Source organism: Podarcis gaigeae (assembly GCF_964106915.1).
Source record: "Podarcis gaigeae genome assembly, chromosome: 8".
In the NCBI taxonomy this organism is placed as follows: Eukaryota; Metazoa; Chordata; class Lepidosauria; order Squamata; family Lacertidae; genus Podarcis; species Podarcis gaigeae.
In genome coordinates this window covers 24,587,065-24,601,489 of record NC_139684.1, presented here as the reverse complement: position 1 = coordinate 24,601,489, position 14,425 = coordinate 24,587,065, and the positions used below count along the sequence as shown (strand labels likewise).

Genomic DNA, 14,425 nt, shown 5'->3' with positions numbered 1-14,425 from the left:
TACAAACAATTTTTTCTGTCGTGCAAAAATTTCAGCAATATTCTGCTTTCATTGAGTAGATAGAGAAGAGAATGAGGTTTTGTGTTTCATGATCACAAATACAAAATAGGACAGTGCAGAATATCTGGAAAAGACTTAAATCAGGCAGGTAGAGAACTTAAGACCATCAGGAAAGCCAAGATTCATGTTTGAGAAGGACTCCAGTGTGTCTGCATTTGTTGTGTGTGTGATAAAATCTGACCAAACAGCCTAGATTTTTTTGAGATTTTCCAAGCCTTGGTCGACATGTAGTTTATGTGTTATTTTTCAGCTAGTGCGAAATGCCACATATTTTTAACCCAGAGCGAAAGTTGCAATTCCTGTAAGTTTTTCATTTGGGGTCAATTGAAGTTCTGGCACTCATCAGCACCCACATCAAGAATTCCTGAGAACTGAAACCTTTCAGTTGATTGTCCCAAAGATTTAGTAAACAAATCTGCAGTGAAGCTGGAATGGAATATTGGAGTATTTTGGTTGTTTCTTAAGAAATCATTGTCCAGAATTCAAATACAGTGGTACCTCTGGTTGCGAACAGGATCCGTTCCGGAGCCCCATTCACAACCTGAAAGGAACACAACCTGTGTCTGCGCGTGAGTGGGTCACAATTTGATGCTTCTGTGCATGCGTATGATGTCATTTTGCGTGTCTGCGCATGCGCGAGCGGCGAAACCCGGAAGTAACCCTTTCCGGTACTTCCGCGGGACGCAACCTGAAAAGACGTAACCTGAACCGAACGTAACAAGAGGTATGGATGTACCTGTCTTTTGAATTGTTTAGACTTTCCCCAAATGTGTCATATAGGAAGCAAATTTCTCAAGTGTACATAATTGCTGCTTCTCTCAACCTCCACACCGATACGAATCAGTAAAGAGAGCTTAATTGAAATGAAACCTTTAATAAACTCTGGCTTGTATCATGGTCATTGTATATCTATACGTCATGTGTTCAGCAATGCATGTTATAGAATGCAGTTGTTGTGGATGCAACAAAGGTGTCGTGTTGGGAAAGTGGCCTTCCATGCTGCAGAATCCAAAAGTTAGCAACCAGAACAACAACAAAACTGAGCAACAGTGGGATGAAAAGTGAGTGGGATGGGGAGAACAACGAAGAAATTCTAATGCATCACTTCAAAAAGACGTGGATGTGATCTGGTACTCCAGCATCAATCTGGAGGGGGGAAATCAGTTGAGAATTACATCTGAAAAAATGACATCTGAATAGTCAGCTCAGGGGCCAAGCAGGGATCACCATAAACACCATGGGTGGGAGGAAAGGAGAAAAGAGGACAGTGATTCTTATAACATTTGCATATGCTGATTTAGAAATGAATGTCTTTTTTTAGATAAGATTTATTAATTTTGAAATTTACAAACAATGATCAAACAACCAATAAAAAGAGAATTCCATAGTTGCCCCTGAACTTCCCTCCTCCCCTTTGTGGGTCCTTATGTTAACTTTTTTCCTTCTGCTTCTTCTCTATTAATCCAAATCTGTTAAATCTCCATTACAAGCAAAGTTCAACATTAAACTGAAAGTATCATTCCCATCCTAATAATAATTTCAATTGTTTACAGTGATTTTTAAGGTAAATAATATATTTTCCCCATTCCTTATTAAAATTTTGGTCTTCCTGCTTTCTAATTCTTCTGGTCATTTTTGCCATTTTGGCATACGCCATCAGTTAAATTTGCCATTCTTCTCTGGTATGTCTTCTTTCCATCTCTGCGCTAGTAACATCCGAGCCACAGTGGTCGTGTACATAAATGGTCTTTTCTGACCCATTGGTATTTCGGCACCCAGAATTCCTAGAAGGAAAGTTTAGGGGTTTTTAAAGGAAATGTTATTTTAAACATTTTTTTCCAGTTCATTATATGTCATCTCCCAAAATTCTTTTACTACTTTACAAGTCCACCACATGTGATAAAAGTTACCTTCTTTTTCCTTACATTTCCAGCATGTATGTGACCTTGTTTTATACATTTTAGCTAATTTACTAAGAGTTAAATACCAACAATACATCGTTTTCATACAATTTTCTTTCAAAGTATAACATGCTGTAAACCTCAAGTCTCAGTTCCATGCCTTCTGCCATGCTGTAAGTTGTATATTATTTCCGAAGTCCCTCACCCAGTGTATCATAGCTGATGTAACCTGTTTATCTTTTGTATGCATTAATTTATGCATTTTCGAAAGCAACGTAATCTTATTTTCTAACAGCTCTTTTTCAAATTTAGAGGTTTGATTAAAAGAGCGTTTCTGGTCTCCCTTGTCTCTAGGGGGACTGGCAAAAGATCTCTCTGGAACAAACACTTCCCCAGTTGTTGAGGAGAGCAGGGGAGACTCCTTTAGGAGATTGCATTCCCAACGCAGGTGCAGCAGCGGGTGTTTCGCCACAGGTGCTGAAATGCCTTGGGTTTTAAGAGCGTAATCAGGGAGCAATGGCAAGATGGAGATGGCACTTACCTAACAGCTACAACCACCACTCCACATTCCTTGGCAATATGCCGCAATAATCTCTCGTAGCCATCTAAATGTGAGACAGCTGCAATGCATACAAGATTGATCAAGCCAACCATAGCCCCTTAAACTGTTTGCAGAGAGATGGCAAGTTGATGTCCTAAAGCAAGGGCTAAAGGTAAAGGGACCCCAGACCATTAGGTCCAGTCGTGGATGACTCTGGGGTTGCGGCGCTCATCTTGCTTTACTGGCCAAGGGAGTTGGCGTACAGCTTCCGGGTCATGTGGCCAGCATGACGAAGCCACTTCTGGCAGGGACTGAACAATGGGAGCTCACCCAACACGGAGATTTGAACCGCCGACCTTCTAATCGGCAAGCCCTGGGCTCTGTCCTTTAGACCACAGCGCCACCCGCGAGGGATAGGGGATCCTTTTTCCTCAGCCCAGGTCATAGATTCCCCATTAGGCAACTTTTCAGGAGGGCACAGGCCAAGGGTGGCAGGGAGGGCCTGGTGCAAAACAAACAAACAAATTAGGTGCGGCAATGGACAAAGATCTTAGCTTCGTACTGCTGTAGGCTCCTACAAAAGCAGGGCAGACAAGCAAAATATGCAGGGTGTGAATGAATCATAGAATCACAGAGTGGGAAGGGATCACAGGGATCACTTAGTTCAACCCCCTGCAAAGCTGGAATCACAGCTAAAGAATCCCTGACAGACAGCCATTCAACCTCTGTTTAAAAACCTCCAGTGGAGAGAAAGAAAGAGTTGGACCTTAAGGGTAGGTTGCAACTTTTTCAGCACACCTCTGAAACTTTTTCTCCCCAGCTGCAAAAATCTAATCATCCAAAAACGTAACGCAGCACTGGACTTCCGGTCTGCCAAGGGAGTTATGGGCCTATTCAGTCCCTTTTCCAGGTGCGAACTATCCAGTGATGAAACTAGGCTTTTTTTTCCCACCTGGGTCAAAGACTCATGCACACACACACACAGAAAACACACACTTATTCATAGAGGGCATAAAAGGTATTTTATATGAATACAAAGTTTTTTTGAAAATATACTGTGGTACCTCAGGTTAAGAACTTAATTCACCAAAATTTTTATTTAAAGATGAGCAAGGAAGAATTTTGGCAATTGAGATACAAAATCAAGGAGAAAAGTTTTTGATATTAGGAATCTATGCACCAAATGAGGGGAAATCGGAATTTTACAAGAAGCTGCACAAGATAATGCTGGACTATCTGGACTATAACAACATCATTATGATGGGGGATATGAATGGGGTGCCATCAACCAACATGGATAAGTCTCATAGCCAAAATGTGACAAAAGATGGCAGACTACCTAAAACCTTCTATGAACTGACTGACAATATGGACTTGATTGACATTTGGAGGACAAAGAACCCCCTAGGAAGAGAAGGAACATTCCTTTCTGAAGCCCAACTGACATGGACAAGAATCGACCAAATATGGATAACTAGAGGTCTGGCACCTAAGATAAGAAAAGTGGAAATCTGCCTAAAGACCTGCTCCGACCATAATGCCGTAAAGATGGATATGAGACTAACTCCAACGGGCTCCTTTAGATGGAAGATGAATGACAATTTGTTTAGAGATCAGGAGATTACCAAAAAGGACTATTTGAAGGACTATTTTGAGATAAATTTGAACACTACGGTGGAAAAAAGAGTCACCTGGGATGCAAGTAAAGCGGTTATGAGGGGGTTTCTGATACAACAGAACACTATAAAGAAAAGAGCACAGAATGAGAAAAAAGACAAGATTTTGGAGAAAATTAAAGAATGTGAGAAGAAGTTAAGATCGAGACCAAAGTCACAGGAGATTTTGAGAGAAATTAAACTTTATCAAGCACAATACTCCAAATTGATAAATCAGGAAGTGGAGTGGAAAGTTAAGTTAATGAAACAAAGATCATTTGAATCAGCAAACAAATGTGGAAAACTGTTAGCATGGCAGTTGAAAAAGAGACAAAAATTAAATACTGTTACAAATCTAGAGATTGAAGGAAGAAATATTCAGAATCCCGTGGAGATCAGAAAGTGCTTCCAGAGATATTTCAAACAATTATATACTCAAGGGCCGCAAAATGAGGTTGAGATAGAACAATTTTTGATAAGGAATGGATTACCAAAGTTGTCTCAAGAAAATAGGGCAATCCTGAATTATAAAATAACACAACTAGAGATTGAAGAAGCCATTCAGAATATGCAATTGGGCAAATCTCCAGGGCCAGATGGGCTTACCTCCAAATATTATAAGACATTGAAAGATTATTTGATACATCCATTAATGGAGGTTTGCAATGAAATTATGGAGGGGAAGAAGGCACCGGAATCGTGGAAAGAAGCTTTCATCACATTGATACCTAAATTAGAAACTGAAAAGACACAACTTAAGAACTACCGTCCCATCTCCCTCCTAAATGTGGATTATAAAATATTTGCAGACATTTTAGCAAGTAGATTTAAAAAAGTTTTAAACGAAGTGATTCATAAGGATCAGGCAGGCTTTCTCCCAGGTAGACATTTGTTTGCTAACACAAGGAACATTATTGATATTTTGGAACTTTTGCAAACAAATATTAATACAAAAGCAGTGTTAATATTTATAGATGCGGAGAAGGCCTTTGACAATATTTCATGGAAGTTAATGAAGAAAAACCTGGAAGGGATGGGAGTGGGACGGGGATTTGAAAATGGGATAGATGCAATCTACTCAGAACAAAAGGCTAAATTGATAGTTAACAATGTGGTGACAGAAGAGTTTAAAATTGAAAAAGGAACACGACAAGGTTGCCCTATTTCTCCTTTGTTATTCATTTCGGTCCTGGAGGTGCTCTTGAATATGATTAGAGAGGACCGGTTGGTTGAAGGAATTCAGGTCGGAGCGAAACAGTATAAACTTAAAGCTTTTGCAGATGACCTGGTTTTGACCTTACAGGAGCCAGAATCTAGTACGAAAAGGGTATTACAATTGATTCATGAGTTTGGTCGGGTGGCGGGATTTAAACTAAACAAGCAAAAAACTAAGGTATTGGGAAAAAAATTGACATCTTCAGAATCAGAAAGGTTTCAGAAAGAGACAGAGTTAAATGTAGTTAAAAAGTAAGATACCTAGGGGTAAACATAACAGCCAAGAATCTGAGCTTATTTAAGGATAACTATGAAAAGTGTTGGTCAGAAATTAAAAGGGATCTAGAAGGTTGGTCAAGATTGAAACTTTCCTTGTTGGGCCGAATTGCTGCTATAAAGATGAATGTATTGCCAAAAATGCTGTTTCTGTTCCAGACTTTACAGATTGTGGATAAAGTGGAGTGTTTGGGGAGGTGGCAAAGAGATATCTCCAAATTTGTCTGGCAGGGCAAAAAGCCCAGAATTAAGTTTAAGATATTAACTGATGCTAAAGAAAGAGGGCTTTGCCCTGCCAGACTTAAGGTTGTATTATGAATCAGCAGCTTTTTGCTGGTTGAAAGATTGGCTGCTTCTTGAAAACACTGATGTTTTAGATCTGGAAGGTTTTAACAATGCTTATGGATGGCATGCATATTTGTGGTATGACAAGGTTAAAAGTCATAAGGCTTTCAAGAACCATATTGTTAGGAAAGCAGTGTTTAATGTCTGGACAAAATATAAAGACTTATTGGAAAACAAGACCCCAAGGTGGTTATCACCAATGGAAGCCAAGGCTCGGAAAAGACTCAATATGGAGGCCAAATGGCCGAAATATTGGGAAATATTAGAAAAAGATGGAGACAATTGGAGGCTGCAGAGTTTGGAGAAATTAAAAGATAAAGTGCGAGATTGGCTACATTATGCTCAGATTAAAGAGGTTTTTAATTTGGATAAAAAGATAGGATTCCAGGTGGAAAAATCAAAGTTGGAAACAGAATTGTTAGAACCTAAGACTAAGGTACTCTCAAGAATGTACAACTTGCTGTTAAAATGGAATACACAAGATGAAACAGTTAAATCAGCTATGATAAAATGGGCACAGGACATTGGGTATAATATCATGTTTGTTGACTGGGAAAGGTTATGGACCACCGGTATGAAGTTCACGGCATGTAATGCCTTGAAAGAAAATATTATGAAAATGATATACAGGTGGTACATGACTCCAGTCAAGCTTGCAAAAATATATCATCTGTCTGACAATAAATGTTGGAAATGTAAAGAAACTGAAGGAACGTTCTTTCACCTCTGGTGGACTTGCCCTGGAGTTAAGGCTTTCTGGGAAATGATATATAATGAGTTGAAAAAGGTATTTAAGTATACCTTCCCTAAGAAACCAGAGGCCTTCCTTTTAGGCATTGTTGGCCAGAGGGTGTTAAAGAAGGACCGAACATTCTTTATGTATGCAACAACAGCAGCAAGTATACTTGTCGCCAAACATTGGAAAACCCAAGACTTGCCCACACTGGAAGAATGGCAGATTCAACTGATAGACTATATGGAACTAGCAGAAATGACTGGCAGAATCCGAGACCTGGGAGAGGAAGCAGTGGAAGAGGACTGGAAGAAATTTAAGGACTATTTACAAAAACATTGCAAATTGTATGAGTGTTAAGAAAGATGCAAGATTGTAAATAACATGGCACCACTAAGCTAGTTGAAAAGAATATGAAGACAAGTGAAATTTAAGAAAAGATAAATTTTGGATAAATATTATGTCTAAATTAAGTATTTAAGGTTTGGATAAAAGTATCTAAAGTTAGGGACACAATATTGGAAAATTATAAAATAAGAATTGAAACAAGGTGATAAATTGCTGGTTAAAGTTTTATAAACCAGGAACGCAGGAACGAGAGATGTGAGGAAGTCCAAAAAGCGAAGAAAATATGGTTATTATCTAATTGATTTGGTTGTGGTATGCTTTTTGTATAAGGTGTAAGTGCTTTTTCTTTTTTCTTTTTTGTTGTTCTTTTGTTTTTTCTTCTTTATTGTATTAAGAAAATCTTTAATAAATATTTTTTAAAAAAAGAACTTAATTCGTTCTGGAGGTCTGTTCTTAACCTGAAACTGTTCTTAACCTGAGGTACCACTTTAGTTAATGGGGCCTCCTGCTGCCACCATGCCGCCACCACACAATTTCTGTTCTCATCCTGAAGCAAAGTTCTTAACCCGAGATACTATTTCTGGGTTAGCGGAGTCTGTAACCTGAAGCATCTGTAACCTGAGGTACCACTGTATTACACAACAATATATCCAACATAACCTATAACAAGAAGTTTCAAGGCCTCATACTGAGCTTCCCTCCTCTCTGCACCCAGAGCCCCAAGCTAGGACATTTCTCTATCATTTCTGCCTTATATTCTCTTCAGCCTCACTCCCACTAAACTACCTAGAGATGGGTTCGAGTTAAAGCCGGCACTCAACTGAAGAAATCTGAGATGATCCGACATCTGTCATGTCCCCAGGTCAAGGACCCAGATGATCTGGCAAGGCCAAAGAATTGTAGAATTGTGGAGCTGGAGGGGAAGAAGAAGAAGAAGAAGAAGAAGAAGAAGAAGAAGAAGAAGAAGAAGAAGAAGAGTTTGGTTTTGATATCCTGCTTTATCACTACCCAAAGGAGTCTCAAAAGTGGCTAACATTCTCCTTTCCCTTCCTCCCCCACAACAAACACTCTGTGAGGTGAGTGAGGCTGAGAGACTTCAAAGAAGTGTGACTGGCCCAAGGTCACCCAGCAGCTGCATGTGGAAGGGTGGGGAAGCGAACCCAGTTCACCAGATTACGAGTCCACCACTCCTAACCACTACACCACACTGGCTCTCCCCACACTGGGGACCCTGAGATTCATCCAGTTCAATCCACAGTGCTGAGGGGGCCCACCCTTGATGCTTTTCGCACGTTGCTTCTGGATCCTGGTTGGATCTAGTCTGATTCTCTGTGCTTGACCTTGTTTGGTTCTGGGGTTCTGCTGCATTTGGGCTATGACCCTGCCTGCACTGGCGAGAGGCTTGCATCTTCTGGGATCTGAGAATAACCAGAGAAGCATAACATTATCCACATATGCAGAAAACCTAGGTTTCATGTGTGTGTCCTCTAGACATTTAAATATATATATTTACAGTTAAACTAAGTAACATTTCCTTGTTGCATCTGGAAACAGCATAGGCAGAGGAAAGGTAGAAGCTCTGATGTGGGTGTTGTGGTGGGAGGTTCCCATCCTATGAGATGCACCTGATTAGCTCTCCCAATCAGTTAGTCCCCCATTTATTCCTTCATTCACTGCCTGGTGTCAAAATCCAGGCATCTACCTGTCGGCATCCTTCGGGGGATGAGTTGCTAGCTGGCTAGCCCCCAGCAGGATCATGCCCTTCCAGCCGTGACGATCCCCCAACCTCTGGTGCGACGTAAATCAGCGACTCAGACTTCAAAGCTTGAGCACACTATATCAGCAGAGCATACTGCGCAAACAGAAGTGGCGTGAGGCTTGTGGAAACATATTAACAAGCTACGGATTTATTGAGTATAAATCAGGACAAAGGAAACAGGTCATCTCTTGTCTCCTCAGAGAGAGTCAAAAGCTACACACAATGGAAGTTCCCAGCAAACTGTGCTGGAATGTAAACAGACATGTGACATGTAACAATCTCACACGTCTGCAAGTTATGGTGGAATTGAATTTTCCAACATCCTCCCCCTTCCCATGTAACCTGCAATGCACTATTTCAACCTAACTGCAACTGTTGTACATATACCTGTTCCCTGTTAACAACTTTAGACAACAGGAATTTCATTTCCTGGCATGTAGGACACCTGAATGAGTCCTTTCTGAATAGACTCCTTTGCACGATGTAACTTTATCTGCAAGTACTTGGTTCTTTGCTTGCAACTCTCTGAAGCTAGCAAAGCCAAACAGGACCTGTTGCCATTATAAACCTGTATAGGACACGTCACATTAACCCTGACGTCCTGAAACAGTTGCAACAACCATTCACAATCCATAAGTGAATAGGACAGTGCATTGAATTCAGTTTAACAAGAACCCAGGCTCACTATTGTCTGCTTCTTGCACAACCAGTCCAACAGACACTGGTTGTACATGTAGCACACCCTGGAAGTGCTTGTGCCATCTGTGGTGTCACTTCCAAAACTTGCATCTGCAAACATCTCAAGATCCCTAGACTTCTGACTAGTGATCCTGAGTCTGTAGTGCATGTAACAATTTCAAACGTCTGCAACTTAAGGTGGAATGGAATTTTCCAACACTACCACCCACCCTTGTCTCTATCCCCCTCCTCACTTTCCTGCCTTGCAGATCCTTGCAGCCCTGGGACTCCCCTTCACCCAAAGGCACAGCGATCGGGCCCGGTAGCTCATGCAGTGCTCAGGAGTGACAGAAGCCACTTCACACTGGCCAGGAAGCTGGCAGGAAAGGAATTGTTGAGTTCAAAGGTGATGCAAGGCCATGGAAAGGACGGGGGGGGGGGGGGAGGAGAGAAAATACTATTTCCTCTGCAAGTTTATTCCTCCTTCCCACATTCCTTTCCTATCCTCAGTACGAACTGAGTCGGCTTAATTTTAACCTTTAGAAGGCCAAGCTGCAGGATTGTCTCTGTGAGCTGAAGCGGAGGAGGAACTGCATCCAAGGTTGAGGGGTAAAGCTCAGCAAAGATACTGGGAGAGTTGGTGAAACAATTCTAAGTGGCGCCCTCTGGAGGCCTCACCCTGCTCAAAATTCCTGCCTAAACGCCCATAGTTTCGGCACCGCACCTGTTGACAGACAATTTCAAGGCCTCCCTCTTCTCCCTTCTTAAAGTTCTGTATGTTTAAACCAGACTTGGACAAATCACCCCTTCAGATAGAAGCCTATCCTCTAGTAGCCCTTCAAACTGAGGGCTGTCTTCTGTGAAACAAGCTACATGGCCACCCTCAAATCATAGAATCATAGAATTGTAGAGTTGGAAGGGACCCTGAGAATAATCTAGTAATTCTAGTTCAATGACCTACAATGTAGCAATATACAGTTTCCACATAGGGGGACTGAACTTGCAATCTTGGCATTATCAACACCATGCTCTAACCAACTGAGCTATTCAGGCAGCAACCTTTCCTCGCACACAAACTCAACACTCTAACACCTTTAACTTGGGATGATAATATGTCCATTTTTACCTATGCAGGTGCTTCCTGCAAAACATATTGCAGGAAGCCAACTTGTAGCCAACTAAGCCCTACTCAGAGCAGACCCACTGGAATGAATAGACTCAAGTTAGCTGTGCCTGTTAACTTTAGTGGGTCAACCCTGAATAGGACTGGCACTGGATGCAGCAAACTGATGAGTTTTGAAGTGAACATGATAGTCAGTAGTAGGGTGTGCTGATGACAATATTCATTTCCGACACCCGTTTGGTGCTCTGGAAAACAACCTGATTTGTCTTGGACTGATTTGATTAGGGAACTGTTTGATTTAGCTCAGGACTGAATCTGAATCTCAATGGAGTGAACAGAAGCTTTATGCTTCCCCAATTATTATGGCAATTTTTATTGCTTTTAAAAATGGTTATAACTGCTTTTAGATGAATTTTGCAGGCTCAGTGGGGGATGAAAAATAGTCACTCAATTCCAAACAAATAGGTCTAGGGGATTTTGCACTGGGCTCCCTACTTGTTGTCCTGCCAGCAAGCAACGACTGTTTTATTCTTGATAGGCTTTTGGGAACTAAGGAAAGCTCTTTTAATAGTGTAGTGCTGTTTTTATTATCTGTATTTTAATAGATTTGATTTTGGGGGGTTTAATTCCATAGGGGTTTAATTACTTTTAAATGATAACCTTTTGCACCTGTCAGGGGTTCAGAAGGAGAGACACAGGAGGGGGAGCAAATGGAGAGTGAGGAGGAGGAGTACGAGGGGGGCGCAGGCAGTGACAGTGGCCAGAGTTATTCCACAAGCCTCTCTAGCGAATCGGAGGACTCACAGAAGGGAGCGCCGGTGGCCAGAGCAAGGGAGATTCCAAGGGAGAAACCTCAAGAGGGAGGGGCCAGCGGGGAGTCCCTGAACAGCAGCTGGAGATCAGGGCCAGCGTCTCCACCAGAGCGCAGTGGGGAGGGGGAGTCCCAGGAGTCGGGACCAGTGTCCTCACCACCAGAGGGAGGAGAGGAGTCAGGTTTGGCAACACCCACATCAGGAAGCGGGGAAACGGTCAGAAGGAAAGTCACCGGCTGGGCGCGCGTGCCAAGTTCAAATGTACAGGAGCGCGGCACAGCGGGGAGCCCGGGAAGGGAGCCAGGTCCTAAAGCCCGCCGGAGGGAGGGGCAAGACTCAGGAGGCTCCGCGTCAGAGGAGTCCAGGAAGGAGGGAACCCCAGAGGGCAGAAGGACCCAACGCAGGAAAGAGCAGCGCAAGAGGTGGAGCCGGGCTAGAATCTTAAACTGGTGTGGGTGGAGCAGTGAGTCAGAGGGGACTTAGCCGGTCTAGCGTTAAGACGTGGGCCTGCGCGCCCAGAGCTTGGAAATGGAAACTAAACTTCAATAAAGACTTTTGTATATAATATCCACTGGGCGTTGGTCCTCTGTGAGCTGGGACCTAGCGGCAGTCCTGACAGCACCTTTTTAGCTTTTTGTATTTTATCTGTGGTTTTCATAGTAACAAAACAAATCAGAACAACAGAAAATTCCCCTATATAATTCTTTTGGTTGCAACCCTCCATATCCAGGACAAGCAGCAAATCCAGCAATATAACCTGCAACAACTAAAACGTTATTTCAACAAAAACAACAAACCAGCTCGAAAATACCTTGTGAAACAAAATGAAAGAAATTTGCAGTTAAAGCCTGCATTAAATAACATAGGAATTAAGACTTACCTTCATGCAAGCCTCTGAAAAGCTAGAGCTGAATGATGGTGAGGGCAGGACAGGCAAAGAGTGAGTTTTTTTAAAAAAAATATGGGGTCCCTTACCACTCTGGTTGTTTCTGAGGCACCTCTACCAGTCCCAGTCTCCCCAATCCAGTCCAGTTCCTGAGACTCCACAGGGTTCCAGTCATCCCACTCCTGACCCCAAACTTTTGGAGAAGTTTAAAAAGGGGTTCCTAGACTGAAGGTATCCCTCTCAGAAACCCAAAAGAAAATGATGCAGGCTCCGAGTGAAAAGATTGCTGAAATACAAATGTGCGTAGGGACAGTCTCAACATTCAGGAGGTGGCTGCAGAGAACCACATCCAAAACAATATATTTTTAAATACACTTGCAGATTACTAGTCACCCATCGAAGGATTTCAGCAATCTTAATAGTTGCAACACAATGTCACAATCTTATGGTTGCAACACAACGTCACAATCTTAATAGTTGCAACACAATGTCCACATTCTGAACCAGCCCTCATCATAATGTCCTGCCATTTCACAGTCTTTCTTTATTAAGATTTTGACTAATTTTCCTATTCATTAAATGTCTCCTAGTATCCTCTTTCAGCTATCTACAAAACAATTCAGGGTTAATCACAATTGTCATGCCTGGATTATTCTCTTTTCATGCACACAGTGGTCATGATTCCTAGAATTTATTCTTTGCAGTGCTCTGGAATGGACATTAGGGTTGCCATCTGAAGGCAGCCCTGTTTAGGGATGTTTGTAATGACTGATGTTTTAATGTATTTTTAATCTTTTGTTGGAAGCAGCCCAGAGTGGCTGGGGAAACCCAGCCAGATGGTCAGGGTATAAATAAATTATTATTATTATTATTATTATTATTATTATTATTATTATTATACATCCAGAATTTCCTGGACATAGCTGGAATAGAGCAGTCAAAAGAAGGGTCTGGGTGGAAATCATTTAAATGTCTGTGAAAATCTGGACCTATGGCAACCCTCGGAAGTCATAATTTTGCTGAATTACCTTAAAAATAGCTCAAAAACTTCATCATCATCATCATTATCATCATTATAATTATTTTGAGATTTTGCGAAAACAGCTCAACAACTTTGCCAAAAAGAGTTCAACAGCTTTTGTATTTGTATTTTCACTTTTTGAAATATGGCAAACTTAACGGACATTCACTATGTACAGTACTTGTTCTGTACTGTAAAAGGTAGGCAAGCACAGGCCTTTTCAGTTTAGCTAGGTCATAGGCTCAAAACAAAATGGAATCATCATCAAAATGATGCACTTTTATGAAATTGCTCTTCTCTCCAGCGCTTACATTTCTCGTGAGGCATCAAATTGTCTCCTTTATGGGAGCATCCCCTGGTGAGCAAATGTAAGAATTTCAGGCTCTGCCTTGATAGGTTTGCACTGGAAGTGTGCATCAAGGCGGATTGGTGGGCACCTTTCTTAGCCACCCTCTTCACTTACATAGATGACACTGGCCGCATCCCAAGGGAATGGGGAACAGCCATAATAGTTCCAATCTATTAAAAGGGTAACAGAGGGGACCCAGCGAATTATAGGCCGATTAGCCTATTAAGTGTGATTAGTAAACTCTACTCAAAGCACCTCCTTAATAAGTTTACAGAATGGCTAGAGAATGAAGATATCCTGGCCAATAGAACAAGCGGGCTTCAGACCCAGAAGGTCCATGACAAATCACTGCCTAATGTTACAACATCTCATTGACAACTACAAATCAGGAGGGCAGGCCTCACTATACCCTGCCTTTGTTGACCTAAAAGCAGCCTTTGATGCAGTCTCCAGAACCAGACTCTGAGACAGACTACAGGGTACCAATATAGATAGAAGGCTCCTGCTCTTAATTCAGGCACTGCATGCAAACACGGCTCTTAGAGTCAGGTGCAGCCGCCTAATGGACCCTATTAAAACCTTCAAAGGAGTCAGGCAAGGATGCCTATTGGCCCCTCTACTATTTACCTTATATAGGAATAGAGGAAAACAACAGAATGGGAAGAATCAGAGATATGTTCAAGAAAATTGGAGATATGAAAGAAACATTTTGTTCAAAGATTA

General features: G+C 41.7%; 1 long non-coding RNA gene across 1 annotated transcript; it reads right to left on the bottom strand.

The window, feature by feature from the left end:
• Window positions 1-1,370: 1,370 nt before the first annotated feature.
• On the bottom strand, window positions 1,371-12,589 carry LOC310850892. Its single transcript, XR_014567444.1, has 2 exons — window positions 12,327-12,589; window positions 1,371-1,844 (listed from the first exon to the last, which is right to left on the bottom strand). It is a non-coding gene; the product is annotated as an uncharacterized lncRNA (long non-coding RNA).
• Between the last annotated feature and the right edge of the window lie 1,836 nt (window positions 12,590-14,425).